Source organism: Rhinolophus sinicus, chromosome 1, assembly GCF_057876585.1.
Source record: "Rhinolophus sinicus isolate RSI-liver-muscle chromosome 1, RSI-T2T, whole genome shotgun sequence".
Lineage (NCBI taxonomy): Eukaryota > Metazoa > Chordata > Mammalia > Chiroptera > Rhinolophidae > Rhinolophus > Rhinolophus sinicus.
The window spans coordinates 46,131,288-46,154,801 of NC_142501.1; the positions used below are offsets into that span (position 1 = coordinate 46,131,288).

Here is a 23,514-nt window from a genome sequence, read left to right on the forward strand (position 1 = left end):
ATCTTAAAAAAATTTCTCAAACTCTTAAAATAGTGCTATTCAAATTATACTTCTAAGACTCTCAGTATCAGCCTGACTCAGGAGCTTGTTCGAAATTCAGTTTGGAACCTTCACCCCAAGTCTTACATATCAGAATATTTTGGAGTAGGGCCCAGGAATACATGTTTTAAAGTCAATTTCCAATTGCTTCATGTCATGTAGAGTTTGAAGAGCACTGCATTAGAGCATTAGGGTCTAGCAAAGAAGAGTCTCGTGATGCTGAGGTGTACTTGTCCCGGAATGCAGAATGAAGAAACCAAGCTGGAATTAACTAGAGTTAATAATGCTTGATGGATGTTCTATCATAGGCTGAGATGTAAGGTGGGGATTTGGGACAAAAATAAGTTCCGGAGGGACATTATTTAAGTGGGGTTATGGCAAAGATAAAATTTTCTCACTTAAGTGAAGAGCAGTTTGAACACAAAGGCAGAACAGGTTACACAATGTAAGTGAAAGAGGCCAGGGGATATGTGTCAAGGTTCAAAGCAGAATTAAAGAGATTAGAGCAGGTATGGTAAACCAAGGTGGCAAAAATCCTGGGACAAAAGAAAAGCCACTTTAGAGAGAAACTAAAGATGTAAGAATCCATAGCCAAAGGTTTGAAGTTGAGTATAAACTAAAGTTGAGTGTAAACTACTTATTTGGAAGCAGGCAACCCAGATCTATCAGGCCCACCCTGTCACAATTGCCCATTCTCCATTCTAAAGAATCAGGGGCTGGTAATTGCTAATACTATCACAGATTGTGCCACTGATTCTTTCATCTATAAATTCAAAAATATTTTTGCATCCCCTATGTGCCAAATACAGTGATAAGTAACAGAGATGCAAAAGTAAGTGAGGCAAATGTAATCTCTGCTATCAGGAGAGTCTGACATTATACAAGTATTTAATTACTATTACCATACTTTTCTACTCAGAAAAAGTACAGGTATTGTGAGAATGAATCACTAGATACTTAACCTACCCTGCGAGGAAGAAGGGTAGGAAGATAATTAGGGACTTTTCCCAGAGAAAGTAAATTTTAAGCTGTAGCCTCAAGGATGAGATGAAGTTAAGAAAAGAGCTGGGGGAAAGGCGTTCTAGGTCACGGGAGCAACCTGTGTAGTGTGTTTACATTAGGAGAGAACAGGAGGGTGGCCAGGCTGCTTGGAATGTAGTGAATGAGGACAGAATAGCACAAGATGGTACAGACCTGCTATACTCTGTGGAAGACAAAGAATAACATCTTAATTGCAGTAGGAAAACACTGGACAATTTCAAGCCAGTAAAATAATGATATCTGTATTAAGAATAATATATCCTTGTAGGTGTTATGATAGGGTATTTTGTATGGATTACAAAGGAAAAATTTTCGGAGGCATTAGAATAGTTTAAGCAAGGGATGCTGATGACCTGGATTAGGTTAATTGAGGAAAGAAAGAAGTGGGCAGATTCAATAGATATTTACCAAGTATTAACAAATGGGCTAGTGGCCACAGAGGAAGAAGAAGATATAAAATATGACATCTGGGTTTCTGGTATGAGCAGATGAGTAGAGACTGATACCATTAACTAGAATAGGGAAGATAAAAGGAACAACATTTTGGGAGAAAAGTCAAATGTTGAATGGGGACTGCCTGAGTTGGAGATGTATATGTTGACCCTGAGCAAGAAGATACCTACTAAGAAGGGCTCTTGGTGGCTTACTGGGCTCAAATTTACAAACAGAGCCTAGCAGCCTTTGCTAAATAAGCAGTCCCTCACACAAACTGTGCTTCAGGGAAAAGCCTGCACTGATCTGCCTGCTGCCCACACTGAACTGCCTGCATGCATTGTGTTTCTGCTGTTTGAGTCAACCCTTGTAAAGGAATTCCTGGAATTCTATTTCAACCAGTAGGACTGAGACTTTCCCTGTTCAACCAGAGCTGAGCAGCTAAATCTCCATTAGCATCTTCATTCACCAATCAGAGCAGCTCCACTCCAACCAATCAGGGCTGCACTTTTTGGACCAAACAAACTATGAAGATTTGGAGTCGTCATTTGCTTGAGGACAGAATGATCAGAGACCAGGGGCAGGGACTTCTCTGTATATAAGCCAGTACCATTCTATTTCAGAGAGTGCACTCTCCCTTTCTGCTGAAGACTGAAGATTGTGTTTCCTGAGCTGGAACTGAAACACTGACGATACCTGGCTGGAGCAGTGCAGAGCTGTCTAATGAGAGGGGCTTTGCCCAAGGGCTGCCTCACCCAAGGGCTGCCTCACAGACATGCTGTTCCATAGCCGTGCTATCTCATAATTGAGCTGTTCCATAGCTATGGTGTTCCACAGTCATTCTGTATCACAGCTGAGCTATTTGCTCTGAATAACGTTTCCTTCTTTGCTGCACCCCAAATTGGAGATTTCTGATGGTGTTAAATTGGCACCAATGACCATCAGTTGACACCTGTTAATTATCTAAGTGTAAATATAATGCATATGAGGGGATTGATGGGTCTGGAGCTCAGAAAAGACATTTTGTTTGAAGACGTAAGTTTGGATTTATTATACATGATAGGTCAAGTTATTATAGTGGATAAAAATTCCTAAGAAGAGAGAATGAAAAGAGATTTCATATTGTTCAATCTACAAAGGATGATAATGAAAATGTTTCACTGGTAAATGGGACTAAAAAGAATGGATGGAGGAAGAAAGGGCAAAGGAAATGAATTTGTGTACAAGAAACCAGTTGGAGAGATGTCCAACTAAGGAGTCAGTAAATGTGCGATAGGGAGCCAAGGGGTTAAAGAAATGAGGTGAATGGGATGTAAGGATTCACTTCCTCAGTCACTCAATTATTTGTGTCCACATCCACTGACATTTTTTTCAAGCCATACACCTCTGTGTCATTTTTAACATCTCTCTAAACCACCAAATAAAACTTGCATCTTTAAATGATAGCATCTTTAAAGTACTGGTAGAAAAAGAAAAAAAAAATCTATCAATCTAGAATTCTATACATAATGAAAATTTCTCTGAAAAACAATGACAAAATTTCTCTCAAAAACAACAACAACTAAATTACAAAAAATACATTGTTTTCTTCAGTTAAACAAAAGGTAAACAAATTCATTGCCATAGATCTGCTCTATAAGCAAAGGAAGTTCTTCAGGAAGAGGGAAAATAATACCAGGTGGTATTCCCTGAACTATGGAATTCCCTGGTACTATGGAATATGGAGGCCCAGAGAATTAAAGCCCATATTCCATCCATACTACTTTTGAGTCAGAAGCTGAAAACAATATAAGCATAAACCCAAGTGTCACTCTAACTTATTTTCTAACTTTTTATATGTTTATAAATGAATTACAGTAATTAAATTAATGTATAAGCCTCTTCGGTTATTGGAGCATTACTGAAAGAAAACAGGGCATTGGGAGATTGGGTGTTAGAATGATTAGATTTGATAAGTCATATAAAGTACTTAGGAAAATGCCTGGCACAAATAAATCTCAATTTAGTAAGCCATAATTATTCGATTATATATATATATATATATATATATATATATATATATATATATATATGACTTATAATTAAATATATTATTTTATGTTTTTTGTCCAATGGATGTTTGTAGGCACAATGAAATGTATTATTGAGTAGTTAATAACGTACACATAATAAAATATATTACTTTTTAGAATTTTCACTGATGTTACCAACCTGTTTCACCATGCCAGAGTTTGAAAGAGGTCATATTATGTTTAATACTTACATTAAATTACTGCAATTCCCTAATAAGAAGTGTTCTTTTTTCTGTTTAGCATTCAGGAGTTAGTGAAAAATTTAAATAAAAATCAGTAAACATGTTAATAATATGTTCATATCATTTTTGGGCAGATAGTAACAAATGGCATTCCTAGTGGGAGATAGTATTTTCTAAGTCATTAAGACCTGACAAAACAAAAGGACTCTGGACATCTGGTTCAATTTATAAATCAATTAATCAATAAGAATTTACTATAAACTTTATGTAAGTTCTGTGCTAGATGCATATGATCCAGCAGCATAAAGCATGGTGTTAGCTTGCAGGAAGTTGATGCTGTAATAGTAACTAACAACTTTTAACACCTGCTATATTGAGGCGCTATTCCAGATAACTTCTTTTTATGTTTTTTCATTTAATCAATCCTCACAGTGTTTCTACAATATAAGCATGATTATTGTTATCGATATTTTCGTTGACAAGTAAGGATATTGAGATTTGAGGAGCTAACGTAACTTGGCTATGCACAAGTAGAGAGTAAGTGCAAAACCAACACTACACCCCAAGGTATAAGAAATGAACACCTAGCTTCAACCATTAAATACACTGCCTGTCTCTCTTTACAACTCAGTGGGAAGGCAAGGAAGATATATTTGAAAAAGTGAACAACACAAGTTAGGAGAAAAAAATACTCTTTAGTTTTTGTTTGTTTGTTTGTTTCAATAATATTCTCTACTGTTAAGCAATATTTGTGAAATTATTAAATTATAAAAAATAGTAATCCTCTTCAGCAACTAAGCAATCCTCTTCAGTTCTGATGATGGAAAGTAACGGCTTAATCACTAAGAGTACAGAAATAGAGCACATCCTGGAAACCAGAAGTTAGAAAGGTTAAAGGCCATCAAAGAGTTTTCAACATCTTGGCAGTTACCTCCACATCAGATTTGTGCACATCAGCCTTGAACTACCAGAAATTTAGGAACAAGCTAAGAAAATTCTCAAAGGGCTGAAGAAAATCTCTCTGGACAAAGCAAAGTGAAAACAACAAGCTGGAATTATTAGAGTTAATAACAGTTAACTAGTGTTCTGTCTTAGGCTGAACCTAAGTGAGAATCTAAGACAACAGAGAATTCAAGTAGGTCAGGGCACAGGTAGGGTTGTGGAGATAATAAAGTGTCCCCACTTAAGAGTAAATGAGTTTGGACACAAAGTCAGAGCAGATTGTCAAGCTGGGTCATAGGTCAAAATCTACTGAGCTGTACACATTTGACAATGTAAGGAGGCCAAATCCTGGGACACACAGGTAGTGTGGATTTTTAGAAAGAAACTTAATATGCAAGTATCCTTAGCCCAAAGATCTAAAGTTGAAAATGAACTATTTATTCAAAGGCAGGCAGCTCAGTTTTATGTGATCAGCTCTCACAGTGAGTGATAATTCAAACATAAAGAGTCAGATCCTACAAGATCATACAATCACACACTGTACCATTGATTAATTCATCTATGCATTCCGCAAATATTTGATACCCACTATGTGGCAATCACAGTGATCTACACCAGACCTATGATAAATGAAAGGCAATTAAAACAAATGTGGTCTTTGCTGTAGGGAAAATTACATTATAGGGAAAGAGTCAGGCAGTAAATAAATAATTACAAAAGTGTGTTTTTAATTACAGTTTTAATCAGCTATAAAGGAAAGGTGCTGAGTATTGTGAGAATGAATTACGGAAGGAACTACTACCCTGGTTTGCAAAGTGGAAGAGACAGCCTGAAAGATGAGTAAGTTAGCCATGTAAAATTTGGAGAAAAAAAATCATTCCTGACAGAGGGAGAATAATGTTTTAAAATTAGCAAGAAACAGGAAGGTAGCCAGAGTGTCTGGAATGTAGTGAAGGAGGGAGACCGAGAACACGATGAAGCTGGAAGATTGGTGAGGAGCCACGAAGACATTACATGCTGTGTTGAAGATTTTGAATATCATCTTAATTGTAGTGGCAGAACATGGAGCATTTTTATGCCAGTAAATAATATGATGACATCTAAATTTTTATAAGATCACTCTTTGGTGATCTCATGGAGTATTTGGTACAGATTAACCAGCAGCAGAGTGGATATGGGGAGCACACCTATAAGGCTATTTCAATAGTCTAAGCAAGAGATGATAAATTGAACTTGGTTATTGACAATGAAAATAGAAAAAAAGTACATCAATTCAGTATATAATTATGATAGGCTTTAGGTATGAGCGAATGATGTAGGGTGGTATCATTTACCAGACTAGGAATCACTGTAGAAACCAGATTTGGGAAAAACATTGAGAATTCAGTTATCTCAAAGTGAGGTATAACCAAGTGGAGATATAAAGTTGATGTGTCTGGACTTCAGAAAAGATAACTTGCCTAGAGACAAAGTCTGAGTTCATCAGCATGTGCGTGATCTTTCAAATGTAAAAGTTAATATCTCAGTTTCTGAAATGAGCAAAAGAGTGGTAGTGGTGCCATTTCTTAGCAATAAAGTAGAAAAGGGAAAAACAAATTTGGAGAAAGGAAGTTGACTTCGGTGAGCTGCCTGAGTTTAAGATGCTTATGAGATATGTAAGTATAAACATCAAGTATAAGAGTGGACTGATGGGTCTGGAGTCCAGAAAAGAAATTTTGGCTGGAGATTTAAGTTTGAAATAATTATCTTTCAAGTTACATGAGTGAATGAGATAAAATTTATATCACTTAATTATTAATAATGACTATTTAACAACAGTCTTGCAAAATTCCTGAAAATTAAAATAGTCTCTAACAAGCTGGTATGGGATGGCTTCAACAGACCAATGATTCTGAGACTTTGTGGACAAAGGTTGTTAAATTTGCAGCTCCAAGAGTGATTTTCACTAATAGCTCATGTCAATGAATGTTTGTAAAAGACTCAAGTCAATGTCAGTTGGATTGGAAGAAAGACAGGTATTCTTTGCATTCAGACCTGCACGCCCCAAGCCATTTTTTCTTTCCTGACTCCATTCCATAAAACTGTTTTTCTTTGTATCATTCATTCAGATTATTTTTCAAACATAATTATTACTCGGTCATATACTATGTTTCCCCAAAAATAAGACCTAGCCAGACAATCAGCTCTAATGTGTCTTTTGGAGCAAAAATTAATATAAGATCCGGTATTATATTATATTACATTATATTATATTATATTTAATACATAAGACCCGGTCTTATATTACAGTAAAATAAGACTGGGTCTTATGTTAATTTTTGCTCCAAAAGATGCATTAGAGCTGATTGTCCGGCTAGGTCTTATTTTCTGGGAAACACAGTACAAGCCAAGAGTTTTGTGTCTTACAATTTTGTACCAAAAAGAGAGTCTAGACCATGTTATCCTTATAAATTAGAACTTTTAATCTCTACTTTAAATCAATTATCAATTTTAAATTTAAATCCTTATGTAGTTCAGTAAAATATCACTTTGTTCAGTAAGCTCCACACAGCCATTGTGTACAACTAAACTATTCTATTTTCAAGATACTTTTTTTCCCCTTCTTCCGCCTCCCCCCATCCCCACTCTGGTTCAAGCCAGTGTTTCTCAGTCTAGTTGTGCAGGACACAGCTCCCTGGCCCGTGCTGGTATTATAAGCCTTGTGCTCATCTCTTCCAGGAAATTACAGTTGCTGGTTCAAAGATAAAACATCTTATGAAGAAGCATAGTTGATTGTTGTATGCAATAGCTCCAGAAAAACAAAAATTTTACAAAAGAACTTACTGGTGAATTAATATCCTGCTATGGAACCTCATTTTTTTGACATAAAAATAAAATGTGTTTCAAAGTATTCATATCAAAAAGAATTTATACAAAATTGCCTTATTAAATTGAAACAAAACAGTTACATTTTATATCTTAAACTTAGGGTTAAATAAAAATGGGAAAAGTGTGAATACAAAACTTTTGTCAAAACTTGCTTTTGAAATGGTTCTGTATCTAGAGAATTCTATGGTTTTAAATGGTTGTGTTAAAAATCAGGTGAAATTAATCTAGGACGTTAGCAGTCAGGACAGTGGCTATGTCTGGGCGACGTAGAGTATGGAAGGGAGAACACAGGGCCTCTAGCTAGTAGTAATGTATTGTTTGTTGATCTGAGTGAGGGTGACAGAGCTGTGTCAGTTTGTACAAATTCAACAAGTTGTACACTTATATGTTCACTAATGTGAAATATAGTGGACTTCCATAAAAGTTTGAAAATGTTTTATACATATGTTCGCTCATCCACATATATGCACACAATATATACTTGTGCACTGTAATCATGATGTGGTTATTTTAAAAATATATATATTTAGAAGTTTTTACTTAAGTAGCTATTTAGTGATAATGAGACTAAAATCTATATGAAGTCCATAAAAGAAGTCCGTATATTTAATGTGTTAAATATTAATCAATGTGTTAGATATTAATCAAATATTACAGTAGCATTTATTTTGTTGTTGGCATTTATTTATTCATTCATGAATTAATACAATAAATCCTTTTTTTCCCCCCAATAAACCTTTTTAAAGGAGTTATTTATGGGTTAAGTCATTCTTTGCAAAAGCTCAAAAATTCTAAAAGACCTGAGTGTACACAGACTTGTTTAATAGAAAAAAATGAGACTAATGAGGTAGGTCTAATTATCTTGAGCTAGAAATAAATTTAAACCAAACTACTCTTCAATACTTAAGTTTTGTACTAGAGGAGAGAAGCAGCATATAATTGTTAAAGCTCTTTCCTAATGTGTATCTAGAGAGGAAGATTGGTGTGTACCCAGAGCTGTTTCGGTGAATTTCATGGGGTAAAACTGAACTGGTTGGTAATGTCTCTTGACTTAAAGTTTAATACGCCTTCCTCCAAGAGCATTTAGTCACGTAAAAAGAAAAACTGCCTTTCTTAGAATAACTAAAAGTAAATATGGGATTTAAATCCCTCAGAAATAGGGATTATTATAATTATTTGGGAGTTGTTTTACTTTCATGGACTTAAAAGACTTTAAATTATTTTCTTCAATTATGCCTGTAACTGTGGCAGGATTCTTAGTAGCTTTCTTTTACATGGAGATTAAACTACAATTGGGTCATTTTAATGAAAACTGAGAAATCATTTGGGTATGCTGATATCTGTAAGTTAACTGAAATACTAAGAAAATGTTAGGTATTTTAATGGAACTAGGAACACTTGAGTGTTACACGGACAATGTCCAATTCCTCAAACTTTTGAAACATGTTAGGATACCTATTCCCTATAGTTATTTTCTTCTTTTTCTTTAACTGAATTTGTTTTTTAATGACTGATGAGATCTTTTAAGTGGAATTGGATGTTATTAGAAATATATATATTTTTTTCTGGTTTTCATCATGGAAAATGAAATAGAAACTAAAGAGGAAAGAATCCACCTATAAAACCCTGTGAGCTCTCTTTGTTATATATATTTTTTTATTTTTTTTTAAATATTCCTAGCTTTCAAAATTTATTATTAATACTTCAAATATTTAGATAGTATAAGAAGCAGAAAAAGCTGTGTGCCCACCACCAGCTTAATTAATAAAAGTGTATACAAATAAAGTCCCCTATGACGCCACTCCATTTCTACCTTCCTTCCTGTCCCCAGAAGTAATTACAATCCAGAATTTGGTGTTTATATGCTTCTCAGAACTTATTTTCATTTATCTGTATATATTTCTAGACATACAATATTATCATACTGTTTTCCTGGTTTTAAAATGTGATATAATTGAAATTTGTGATATATGGCTTCTGCATTTTATTTTATTCATTTCTTAGCGAGTTTTAAAAATATTGTTAAAGTATGATAAAGTGTAATAAACATGGTATTTTGTCATTTGAAACTTAAATTCTGTCTTATTCTTTATATCTATGTGCCCTTGAGAAGGTTACTTAAACTATTTCTGCCTATTTTCTTTCCTACAGAATGGAATAATAGCTTCTTTATAAATTAGTTCAGACATAATAATATATTGTGCCTTTGGAAATGCATAATATATAAACTGTTATAGGTTTGAAACAATAATGAATTTTTCCACATTCTAATATATTTTTCTCTAATTTTTAAAACTAGTAAATGATTACCAGCTGTACTTTTAATACAAAACTGATAATTTGTTGGTCTCCTTGGGACATAAAAAAGCAAAGAGATGAAGATAAAATATTTCATTATGACTGTGGTTTTGTGAGCTGGGTCAGCATCTTGATGTCCTGAAAGGGGTCTGAAATGCGAGCTCAGAAAATCTGGATTTGACTGTTCATTGGTCTTATGACTTGGCCAAATTGCTTAACTTTGAGTGGGACTTCTCATTGATAGATGGAAATAAGTGCTCCTTACCTCACAAGGGCTTTGTGATGAGCAAAAGAAATCAGCTTATTAAAATACTAAGCATTGTTCCAGCCTTATAGTATATGTTTAATACATATTAGCAATTAGCATACTTCCCTTTTGTAATCAATTTATTAACGATGTCAAGATGTTAAGTTGACATGAGGCTTTTATGTATATTTTCTTATATACATCTCAGGGTTTCATCCTCCACATTCTTTTCATTGCACACTTTTAACCTCGAGTTATTTCTTTGACTTCCACAGCTTAAACAATTCCGGTCACTCCCCAACCCATTTAGTGAACTATAGCCTCATTATCCAGGTGTCTACTAGAAATTCTGTAAGTGTCCAATTCTTTAACTCTTCATTTTGCTTCCTAGGTTACCCCTCCTTTACTATGTTTAACATTATAATCTCATTATATCACTATCTTCTCATATCAGAAGTTATTTATGTATTTATTTTATTTTATTTATTTATTTATTAGATAGGAGTGAGGGGGGAGGAGGACACTGATTTACCCAAGTCACAACCATAAAAGTCTTTCATGATTCTCCCTAATCTCATAATCCTACTTAGTCCTACCGATTAGGATGTTTAAATAGCTCTAGAATATTTTTCTTATCTCCACACTCCTATGTCTGCCTTGTTTAGGCCCTTATCACTTCCAGTAGACTACAAATGGTATTCTGTTAAAAGTATTCTTTACCTCTGGTTACTGCATATAATCTATCTTCCCGCCACAAAAATCTAATCATGTTATTCTCTTGGTGAAAGCTTTAAGTATCTTTTTTTCTCTGCAGAATAGCTTCAAACTCCTTAACAGTGTTGAAAATGTTCTATATAATCAGGATTTTAACAGAGTTTAAGAAAAAGGAGCACTGTATAAATCATATTTTATATAATTTTGCCTTATCATTTGACCAAACGTCTGTTGCATCCAAAATTCTCGTGATATAGCTACTTCATTTTCTTAAGCATATCGTGTGATGTCCTGCCTCCCTACAAATGCACATGTTGTTCTCTTTACTGGAAATGACATTCCCTTCATGCCTTTTCTTCCAAGACTAGGCTTTGTGAGGAAAGCAATTAATGTTTCTAAAGTCCTTTTTCAGAAACTGTTAAGTGACATAAATATATTGCAATATTTGAATTCCTTAATAACTCTATGATATGGATAAAAATCCCCATTTTAAAGATGAGGAAATTGAGGTAGGATTTAAACTCATCTGGTTGACTACGTAGACTGCATTTTTAACTATTGTGCTCTAAGTTATTTATTTAATTCTCACAGAAATCTAAAAAGGTAGATATTTAACTTGATTTCTATATAATAAAACTGATGCTTATGGAGTATGAGTGTCATGTTCAAAGTCCTGTAAATTCATCAAATCCTGAATTTAATCTCAAATTTGTCAAACATTAAAGACTTTGTTAGTTCCACCCAGCTTCTTTAAATATCATCCCCTCCATGAATCATTTCCTAATGCCCTGTGGACATTTGGTAATGCCAATATTTCTTCTGCTGCTATGCCTCATATAGAGGAATAAATATAAGAAGAATTAACACTTACCTAAAAGTTAATTAGCATACAGACACAGTTCTGTGTGCTTTGGTGATTATCTCATTTATATATCTAACGCGTATCATAGTGATTATATTAATCACTCTACATCTATGTGTTTTTGCCTGTTTTCCTCACTAAAGAATGAACACCTTATAATTAGCCACTGACCTGTAACTATTTATTTTTATAGCATGTGGCATAATTCCTTTTATATGGAAGGTTCATAATGAATATTTTAAAATTACATGAATGTGTTATGATTAGGGGAAGATTATGATATTGATAGAACAGAGTGAAAAAAAGTAGAAAGACTGTCTTAAATCTCAGAGAACAAATGCAGTCTGCTTCTACATCCCTTAGACTCAGGAATGTGGAAACTTTGGTAGGCTGAATTATTTTCCTAACTCTATATGGCACCATATCTTCTTGTACTGGATATAAATTATGCATTATTCCAAATGACAGTAGTCAAGCAGGGTAGTTATACATCTTATTAAATATCACAAATTTTGCAGACTAAATATGCTTTGATGTATTCACAAATTTTGATTCATTTTATTGACTTTATTGTACATTAGAGTTCACTTCATATTTTATGTATATTGTAAATTCAAATTCTCTGCAAAGAGATCAAATTTATCTAAAATAGCCATGTCTGTTTTCCATCCATTTGAAAAGATCAAGATCTTTTAAGTGTGTTTCTGAGGCATAGCCAGACTTCTGAAAAGTGGAAATTGTTCTTTATTACAGCTTTGGGCTTTGTTTTATCTGTGAGTACAATTGACTGCTTTCCCCCACTTTTTCATTTCAGGTTTTTTGCTGCACCCCACCCCACTCCCCTTCTGATTTCTTTGGCATTTACCATCTCCATAGCTTTTCTCCTGCTATACCCTTTTCTTCTTTGCTGGCTTCTAATATTGTTCCATTCTAGGTTGATGAGGTGTTTGTGTGTTTCTCATATCTCTCCCCACCTTTGAGACAATTGAATCTGAAAATTCACCAAGTAGATGCAAAGTTGCTATCTTCATTTTCAACATAGGTCTTGGATGTTTGTATGCTAGAAAAGATACTGACCTTCTTTTCACTCACTGCAGGAGAATTGGACTAAGCCAATGACCTTCCTCTACAGTGGTGATGCACCATTGAATTGTGTCACTTCTATAACTGTTAGATGGGAAACTTCAGTTATACCCACAGTTATTCCCTACTCTAACCCAAGCCATGAACTTGAAGTTTTCACTCAGGTCTTAACAAATGGTCTTATCATAGAAATATGATACTTGTGTGCTTGCATGTTATTATACCTGTGTGTATATAAAGAGAGGCTTTGAAAAGACATGGCTTAAATTTCCAACGCTTGCACTTATAATTATTTGAGGTTATGTCAGCAGTTTAGATCTTCTAAAAGATTGTAGTCTGTATCCTCATATCTAATAACTTAAATACCAAAGTTTTCAATTTTCTACTATTTTTAAATGAGATGTTATCTTCACACAAAATTGCTTTTGTAGATGATTAAATTGATAAAACTCTTGGCAGGATATTAATCCCTAGCTATAACTGTAATTTTCTGTAATTTTTAAAATGTTTTGAGGTCTTCCAATCTTTGGTTTAAAGAATAAATAATATTACTGAGATAAATATCATAAAATAAGGTCTACTATGTAGATTACTTGAAGTTTTTAGGTTAGAGGCAATATAGATATACAAATGTACAAATAGAATCTTCCTGGGGCAGAACAAAATATTGTGGAATATGGAATATACTAGTTGTTGGACGGTTAACTTCTCATACTGTTATTTAGAATATTTTAGCATAATCTTTATCAGTTAGATGCTATTATCTTCTCTATGGCCTAACAAGGGTTATGCTCTTACAAATACACTTGGAAGAAAGATGTATCTCCCTGAACATCCCTGGATTCCATCTCTATTGCTATCAGCACCCCTACTATGCTTGCAGGCTGATACCAATTGTTAATTGATTTACTGATTGAAAATCACTGTGATCATGCTTCCATGAAGGGTGAATTGCTCCCCACACTGTAACTGTTAGATGGGAAACTTCAGTTATACCCACAGTTATTCCCTACTCTAGCCCAAGCCATGAACTTGAAGGTTTCACTCAGGTTTTAACAAATGGTCTTATCATAAAAATATGATACTTGTGTGCTTGCATGTTATTATACCTGTGTGTATATAAAGAGAGGCTTTGGAAAGACATGGCATAAGCTTCTAAATGATCTTAATAACATCATAATCAGTCCTCTTTCGGTAGAAAACTAAAGCTGAATTAGTTTTTACATTGAAGATAATTTGGGAAATAGAAAAATATTTCTTGTCTATATACGCATTTGCTATTTTATACGGGTCTCCCACTACCGTATTTTTGCAAATGCTATTATAACATTTAAAAATGCTACCTGCATTTTCCCATGATGAATATTACCATAATGAAATGCACTTTTTTTTTTAAAGACTGCTTTTCTGAGGCAGTGAAAAAAGACTAATAGAAACCATGGTGTGTTCTTAGAAGCTTCGATTCTAAAAGAAAGGCTTCTCAGAACTACTGATACACCTAGAGTAAGATGCTTACAGTCCAAAATAGGTAACGGTGATGAACACATGTACCCATAGTAATTTTTAAGAAAGAAACCTCTTCCATGTTAATTGAAATGAAAAAAAAAAAATGATTTTTAAATTAAAGTTTTCTAGGGAGTATTATTCAAACAAGCCCAGGTAAACAGCTATGATTTATAGCCATACATCACTTTTTCTGTTTTTTTTTTTCTTCTTCTTAATTTTCTGTTTAGTCTTATTAATTTTCCAGAACTGGTAGGAAAAAATTAACTCTGTAGCTCTCACTTATAATGTAAAATATTCAGCCTAAACCTGCAGAAAGTATGTCTTTTTGGGAAAAACAAACAAACAAACAAACAAAAAACAGATGCTATAGCATTTCTGCAGAAAAGAATCCAGTTTAAACATTCTGCAGCATGCAAATGTCATCTCGTCTATGTGAGTGTTTTACTGGAGTGGATGTTGCAGGCTGGGAGGCTTCTGCCTGTGATTTTGGTTGTAATTTTATTTGTGGAAATAAACCAATCACGGAGCTCCAATTGTCTTAGCAATGAGGTGATCAATAGCCCATTACTGGATAAAACAGCGACTACAGGAAGTGCATTGAAGATTTTAATGCATGAATTATGCATGCAGTGCTCATTCTTTAGTCTCCGAACAGAATGACAGGGTTTGTGAAGTCGCCTCAGATAGTTTTTTGCATTAAGTGACTGCAGTGAAATGCTTAATATTTTCAGGCATAGAAGCAGCATTGACTCGGTCCTGCCAAATTTGGAAGATGTAAATCCCCCAGCTCGTAGCACAGAATGCTTTATTTGCAAGTACTGCTATGTAGACAGCCAGTTTTACTGTCATCTAACCTGCTCTCCTCAGAAGGTTGGCTGAAGGATGGGAGCGGCTGTGCCTGCCTCTGAGGTCACAGCTTGAAGTCCTTTTAACTTGCTTTCTGCTGCAGCAGAGAGGCGTATTGTGGTATAACTGTGGCGGCATTTATTCAGATGGACAATTTGTAATAAATATTATACCCAGAACGACAGATAACTCAGCACATGAGGTAAGTCTGAGGTTTTTCTCCAGGTTAGATGATTGTAAACAATAATCTGCTGAGATAGGATAACGGTGATGCAGTGTTAGTAGGGTTGACTCAGACCTCAGCATTTCAATGCAGTGTCAGTGTTCGCAATTGTTATGTTAATGGAAGCTGACATTATTTTATATTTTTGACAGTATTGTGCCATGAGGTATTTTATTTTGCATGCAAAAGCTTTTCAAGAATGTACCAGAGCTCTGATGTGTGTGTGTCTTGGATAGATAGAATCTAGCAAATTTGGGAGGAGCAGCACTGGGAGTGAGCTGAATCAATACAAAAATTACCTCCTTGTGGAGAAGTTTTAGCAGAGCTGTGGTATATCTTTGGCTCAGATTATTTCCTATTGTCAACATTTTCAAAACATGGTAAAGGATGCTGGTAAATACCAAAAATGCTCAATCCTCCCAGAAGTAGACGAAAGCGCTGAGGTACTCAAGCTCAAATACTGTGTTGCATGCAAATTGAACAGATGGAATTAAAATAATTTAGACTAGCATGTCCTTGAAAGAAGACCTTTTTGTCAGAAACAAAACAGTTTAACTTCTACCTGTAGTTTTTTTGTTTTTTTCCCCCATCTAGAATGCCTTGCTCCAAAAAGAATGGATAGTTGGCATATTTTGAAATTTACCAAAAAGAAAGTTTTATTTCTTTTGTAGTGGTTTAAAAAATTAGACTTATACAATTGTACAACCTACTGTATAAAAGCCAAATAAAATTTACAAAAACTGCAAAACTGGAAAATATAGTTTTTTACTATCGCCAGTTCTTGTGAATTAAACCTGCTTGCTTAACTATCATGGCAAATGATTAATAAATATGCAAATAGTGTGTAGTATGATATGAATTCCTTAATATCACTTTATGGTGAGAAAATAGCATAAACAAATGTTAAGGAACTCTAGATATAGTTAAATTCTTTAAGAATGTTTTTCAACAGTGTATTTACACTATTAGTGTGTGTGTGTGTATATATATATATATATATATAAGCACATAGTAATATATATATCCATAGGTATATGTATATATATACATTATAATTTATCATTTATAAAACATATGTAGTATCATGTGTATGTATATCTACTTCCTCAGGTATGTTAATTATATTATTTTTAAAAATATGTTTGCTAAATAATCTATCAAGACCCAGTAACAGATAAGGCCAAGTACGCTTTGTAAAACAGGCATCATTTATTTTTTAAAAAAGAAAGAAAAATAGAGGAATAAAAATAAGAAGACAGGAAAACTATGTTTCAAGCATTTTACAGTGCATTTCAATTCTGCTATGCTGTTACTCTGTTACTTGGGTTTCCTGTCAACTGCCTGGTGGTGTAGTGGCACAAAACTCACAGCATTGTACAATGTGTTTAAAATCTTCCAAGCTGATCTTATTTAGGTAAAGGCAGAAACTCACACGTGGAGTGTTTCCTTAGGGAGGGGAGTAAAGGCAGGAGGAGTAAATGCCTATCCGTCTTGGAGGTCTCCTGATGCTGAGTCATATTGTTCAGTTCAGCTCAAACGCCTCATGGCCGAGGTGGCCCATGAAGAGCTAGTAAAATGAAATCTAAAGGAAAACAAGAAAGAATGGAAGGGGCAGAAACTTAAAGATATTTATTACCTAATGACACATACTGAATTCTGAGTGATGAGTATAATGACAGTGCTACTTGTTGGACCTGGCAGAGGTGACAGTAGGAGGAGAAAAGCCCCTATGCTGGGTGACAAGCTCATAGCTGTGAAATTGATGAGTTAACATAGGAAGATTGTGTAAACAAAGGGGTCCATGTAGCACTGCACATGTACTTATCTAAATCTCTCTGTCATTGTCTAGTCTCAATGGAAGCCATTAATCTCATTGAAAATACTTTATGGTCAGATAAAGAATACTTCCTGGAATATGTGAAGGAAATCTGAAATGAAATGTGCTCCATTCCCAACTCCCAAAGCAGTTATAATTAATCTTTATAGGTATCAGTTCAGAGAAACTACCAAGAAATTAATGAGACTATTTGAATATCAACCACAATATATGAGGTGAAACATGAAAATGAGTTTAGATTGTGAGTATGGCAAAGTATAATCATATTAGATGCAGTTATAAAGGAGACTACAGATGTAAAAAAAGGTATAATAAAAGGAAAGAGGAGATATGGAACAAGAAGTAGTGAATCATCAAATATAAGCACATTTGAAGGAAAAATATACTTAAATCTTAGTTGATGTGTGTTACTAATACCTCTTAAAATCAATTTATAAGAATCCTGAAATATTATTCAGTAATATAAGGTTTTGTAATTTACTTAAAATGAATTTTAAGCGTTATATAGAGTGAGAAATAAGTTGAGAAGAATATTTTAAAATGGTAAACTATCAATTTTCTTATGTGGAATAAATACTTGTACTAATAAGGGATGTTTGCACACATATCATAATAAACCTACATAGGAAACTATAGCTATATATATCTCTGTATGATCTATATTCAACATTAACTATAAGCTAGAATTGTGGGTAAGTTATGAATCACTTATATAAGATTAAGAGAGTGACAGAATTTTAAAAGAGATAGTATGCCCATTTCCAAACTTGAAACAAATACAAATTGATTAAGTATGAACTCATATTTATATAACAAGTAAATCCCCATAGGATTTTTTAGTAAAGAGCCCTGATGAGTTATAAACTTTGTAAAGTTCCCAGTAATCTTCAAGTATGAATTTATAACAAAGAGTGATACCAAGAGATTTCATCTTCTTTTCTCTGCCATTAGAGAAAATGATAAAACTAGTGCTTCCTTAAAATATTTCCTCTAAGAAATTAGTTTATGAATAATTTTCTTTTTATATATTGTCTTAGGAGTTGACTCCAAGGGATGTTCACTTTAATATAGCTTCATGCATATTTCAGCAATTTGTTTCTTCTGATTATAAATATACATTTCACCCCATTTTTTTTGTTTGTTTCCCAGTCAGTTTCCTTTCATAAGACAACTCAGTGTAATGAGGAACATTTATTAGAGATCATTTTGTGTGCTTTTGCTAGGTACTCCATCTCTGTAGATTCAAAAAAAGATGAAGGGCTGTGTTTTCAATAGAACAAATAATTCAGATACAGGAAAAAATATTACAGTGTACTGTCAGCTAAAACATTTGCTCAAAAGTTTTAGTGTCATAGGGAAAATGAGGAACCATACTCAAAATTTTAAAATGGAGCCCAGGAAAAGAATATGTATAAGGGGATGGAGGTAAAAGTTAGTAATATATATTTTAATGTCAGGACTGAAATAGAGGGAATGGATAGATAGCATTAAGAATAAACAAGGTGGAAACAGGTTATTAAGACATTGACTACCAGAATAACATGTTTATACTTGATTTTATAGTTATTGGGCCCTCACAGACATTATTTAATCTCTCTATAGGCATTTAATGTTAAAGGACTTTCTGACCCTAGAATCATGAATCCTCAACATTTATTTTTAATGGTTGTTAATCCTAAATTAAATATTGTATTAACTATGTCTGTTATTTTCTGTATTCTAGAGAGAGGGAGTGCCCCTCTTAGGGTTAGCTAATTACTGGATTTAATAAACAACTCGCCCTTCAATGCATTTTTCAAATACAAAGTGACCAGTCAGAGCCCTCATCTTCCACCACCATCTTTATAACTTTGGGCCACTTTCCTCTTGCTCTGTTGACCCCAGGGACAAGTACCAGAGAACCAGAGAAGGACCCCATGTGCCAGAGATCCCTGAAATTAAACTAGCCAACTCTAAATCTTCTTTTACTTTGCCTCCTTCCTACAAAAACCACAATAAAGGCTCTTGCTTACAGTTCCCTTCCCCCGGGCCTCCTGACCAACCTTCATGATTCCATGTAACTCCACCCCCACCTCCAACCTTCATGGCATGGCATGCTCCTTCCTCTTGGGAATCTGTATTATAAGCTATCTTTTCAAGGGCAGTCATCTGCAGATCTATTGGCTTTACCTTAACTAAATAGTAATAAAACCTACTTTAAGACAAAATGAGAAAACTTATTTAACAACAATTAACACTAATAGAAATATTACCACTACTTAAAATAAATCAGTCAGATCTCTTTTATTTTTTTAAAAATCATTACCCTTGTATTAAACGGCTATATTATTTTGAATTTATGGGTAATTCTGAGTGAACAGCCTATGAACGTAGCTTCACTCTGTTCTAAGTTGTGGTTGATAGAGTGTGGGTGTATCCTCTAGAAATATGAATGGACAATTAGAAGTTTTTAATCTTATATCAAGCTACATAGGTCTATCGAAAGTTTCAAATATTTTCCTGAAACTGCTTTAATTTATAGTGTGTCATATATGCTACCTGAAACCAAACATCTACCTTGTCAAGCAACTAAATCAATGTCGAGGAAAAATGCTACCTTTATGTTACTTAAATATCAAATTCCAAAAATGTAATTACCAAATGCTACTGTTGTTTACCTAATGTCTTTGATACTCTGTAGGCAGCTAGAACACGCTTTCTAATTAAAAAATATTTCTGCCACATTAAGCCTAAAAAATTTAATGGAACTGTCTTGAGAATGTGGTGTCCAAGAAAAGATTGCTGCTAATCAGTGAGTGCAAAACTTTAGAACAATGAACCAAACACAGTTAACCAGAAGATTAACAAGAATTCGGCCACACGGAAGTAGTGGTCCAAAGAATATATACGAAAATACATGAGTGGTAGCTTTCAGTGGTGCACTCTGTTACTTCAAAACACCATCACTGAAAGAAGTTGAGAAGTATAAATGACTTTCAGAAGTAGGATAATTCAAATATTAAATGCATGTTTAAGGTGTATAACTATTAACTTCCCTTTCTAACTCCAAGGTTAGATCATTATAAGTTATTATTACAATCACAATAGCCCTTTAAGAGGTAAGCTTTGATAAAAAAATCCAAATTGAAAATTGGAGATGATTTAGATTGGGAATAGGTTAGAAATAATACTAGTCATGCTAGCAGATGGAAGGACAGCGAGGTAGGTGGCTGGGAGGGAGTCTGGAGGCAGAGCTGTGCCAGAAAGAACATAGGAATTTAAACAGATGGAAGATAATATATTAGTTGGCAAGAAGAGAAGCTTGGTGACAAACAGGAGAATCTATTGAGGAACTAGGTGAGTAGGAAGGCAAGAGGTGAATTAAATGGACCGATGATGAACCAAATAGGTCAGTATGAGGGTACCCAAGTTCAAGAACAATTAGGCGAAAATAATAGTACATAACTACAATTTTTTCCTTTACTTGAACCGGGAAAATGACTTTTATCATAATTTTTTAAAAAGTGCTTTGAAATACAGATAAGCAGCATTTTTTTACAGAGGGAAATTTTAGGAGAAAATTGAGAGATGCTTACCAATGAGGAAATGTATTCTGTAAAATTATTATAACTATAAATTTGATTTTGTTTTCTAGTCTTGTTTCATCTAATTTGAGCTCTGGCCCTGGTTTGGTTAATATATGAGTAATTGGCTGGAAAATAACACTGAGAAGTAATAAAAGTAGAAAGTAAGAACTTTAACCCCTACTAAACAGAAAGTTTGTCAGACTATGGAAAATCTGAATATAACCTTATCTTTAGAAAAAATTCTCGTGTTGTCTTTGTTAAAAGTGTAGTAGCAATGTCTCAACGATTACAAGTCATTTGGTTGCTCTTTTGTCTTCAGACTTACCTACCATTAAATCACTATAGTCTTCAACAATTGGTCGTGTTACAAACAATAATATTATGTAATGTATTAAGCAGTTTTTAAGTGACAGTTATCATTATAGATTAATATAGAAGTGCCATGCACAGTAATATTTGTTGGAGAGGCTTGATTTAATATGGCTAATCTGATTGACCTTCAGAGAGATACATGTGTTCTAAGTGGAACAGACACTTCCATTATCCACTTACTGTGTTTCCCCGAAAATAAGACCTAGCCGGACCATCAGCTCTAATGCATCTTTTGGAGCAAAGATTAATATATATCCGGTCTTATTTTAATATAGTGTAAGACTTAGTATAATATAATATAATATAATGTAATGTAATATAATATACTAATGGGTCTTACATAATATAACATAATATAAAATAATGTAATATGATATAATATAATTAATATAATATAATACCAGGTCTTAAATTAAGTTTTGCTCCAAAAGATGCATTAGAGCTGATGATCCGGTTAGGTCTTATTTTCAGGAAATACGGTATAAAAATTTACAATTAACACCACTCCTTCTTTTTGTTCTCCCATATAACCTATAAGCTTATTTTTCTGATACTGTCAACTATATTTCTCAAGCAAATCTATTGCTATCTATTTTACTAGCCAGGCCCTAATGCCAACATGCCTGAAACTTGGATGTTTTTAGCAAATACGATCATTTCTGAAATATCTGACTTCCAATTAATCTCACACACAGAAGCAAAGATCATTTATCAAGGGTTGCCTGGGCTATATGACTATTCTTTTCAAGTGATGCTCTTAGTTGCCACTATAATCCCTAGAATTAAACTGTTGAACACAAGGCTAGTAGCAGTATCTTCCCAAATTCTAAGTGTCCATTTTTAAAATGCATTTGCAGGAGTAATTCTCTTGAGCTGAGAAACCATATTTTAAAAAATCCTACACGCATGTCAGCGATTACACCAGACTTTGGGGATATAAGGATAAATAAAACATGAACCTTTCCATCAGAGTTTGTATTCTAGTGGAATAAGCAGATTATTTTATATATATATACATATATATATATATATATATATATATATATATATATATGTATATATATATATATATATATATATATATATATCAATCAGATACTATGGTACAATTTAACACATGAAATGTAATGTATACATGTAACAGATATGTATGTCACCCTCCGTATCTCGATGTCAGGGAACACACTAATTTATTAAATCAGCAAATGTTTATTAAGCTCCTTCTATGTACAATGACTATGCAAAGAGAAGGATATTCTGTGTTTCCATAGAAAAAATGGTCTAATGAAGAAGAGAGAGGAACAAACATAAAGTTCAGTGGATAATGTTAGCTTTTGTAAAGGTGTAAACCAGATACACTAATGCGTGTAAATTGGGCTCTAGCCAAAATTAGGGGAAGCCATCAAAGGTAACTTCCAAGATGAGTCAATCAAAGGATACATAGAGCAGTTTAAAAATATCTGTATAGTGCTTAAATGCATTATCTCATTTAATTCTCTTTAGAAGACTATGAGATCCACACTTTAAAGATGGGAGAAATCATCAGGAGGTTACACTATTACTGAAACTCTAGGGTCAAGGTTAGGAGATTAATGTTTCTGTATCCCCATAATTTCGCTAAATTTTCTTGGCACTTTACAGGAACGTTCAAATGTCAACGCATGTATATATTCAGTGATATTTTGGATCCCTATATTCATAGGCTTGTTCATTTATTTTTTAATCTTAACTAAAATGGACATAATAAAGCCAGTACAAAGTTGCAAATAAATTTTGATGAGATATTTTTAATTGGAAGAAAGTCAGATATACATTGGGGAAAATCTAGTAAATATAATCTAAGTTTAAAAAAGGTCACTTTGCTCAAGCATGGGAAATTTGACTGATGGATAAGGAACAAAATGCATTTGAGAAAATACATACATTTTACAAGATGTCCAATACATGTACCCAGCTTAACTATTACTGAGTACATTGATGAATAACAGGTTTTCAATACATTAATATTAATTAGTTATTATTGGTGTCTCTGAAATATGAATTATTGATAAAAATATTCTTAAAATTCTTTTCACTAGGGAGATGTTTTAAGACAACCTCCCGCCCCTTTTTTTCTTTTTGACTCTTTCAGGAGAAAGAGTGATACTAACCAGAGAAGTCTATATATGACTGAAGAATAGAAAGGGCATCACATCTGTTTTGTTCATCACTGCATTCCTTGATACAGTGCCATGAATATAACAGATGTTCAATAAATATGTTTAATGAATGATATCACAGATCAATGTTATCAAATTTTATTAATTCTAAGACACTATTTTTGTCACACCATCAGATAGTGTTTGGGGAGAAAGTTAATTATGTTAAATGTACATAACAAGTGT

General features: G+C 33.7%; 1 protein-coding gene across 6 annotated transcripts in view; it reads left to right on the forward strand.

The window, feature by feature from the left end:
- CNTN1 (contactin 1) overlaps positions 1 to 23,514 on the forward strand; it is a 289,420-nt gene that overhangs the window by 90,947 nt on the left and 174,959 nt on the right. The window contains exon 1 of one of the 6 annotated variants that reach the window (XM_019756345.3): positions 14,881 to 15,334. The exons of 4 other annotated variants lie outside the window; for them this stretch is intronic. The gene's annotated coding sequence lies outside the window, so the exon portion shown is untranslated. Of the gene's footprint in view, positions 1 to 14,880; positions 15,335 to 23,514 lie in introns of those variants that run through there. One more of the 6 variants, XM_019756347.3, reaches the window with a different exon arrangement.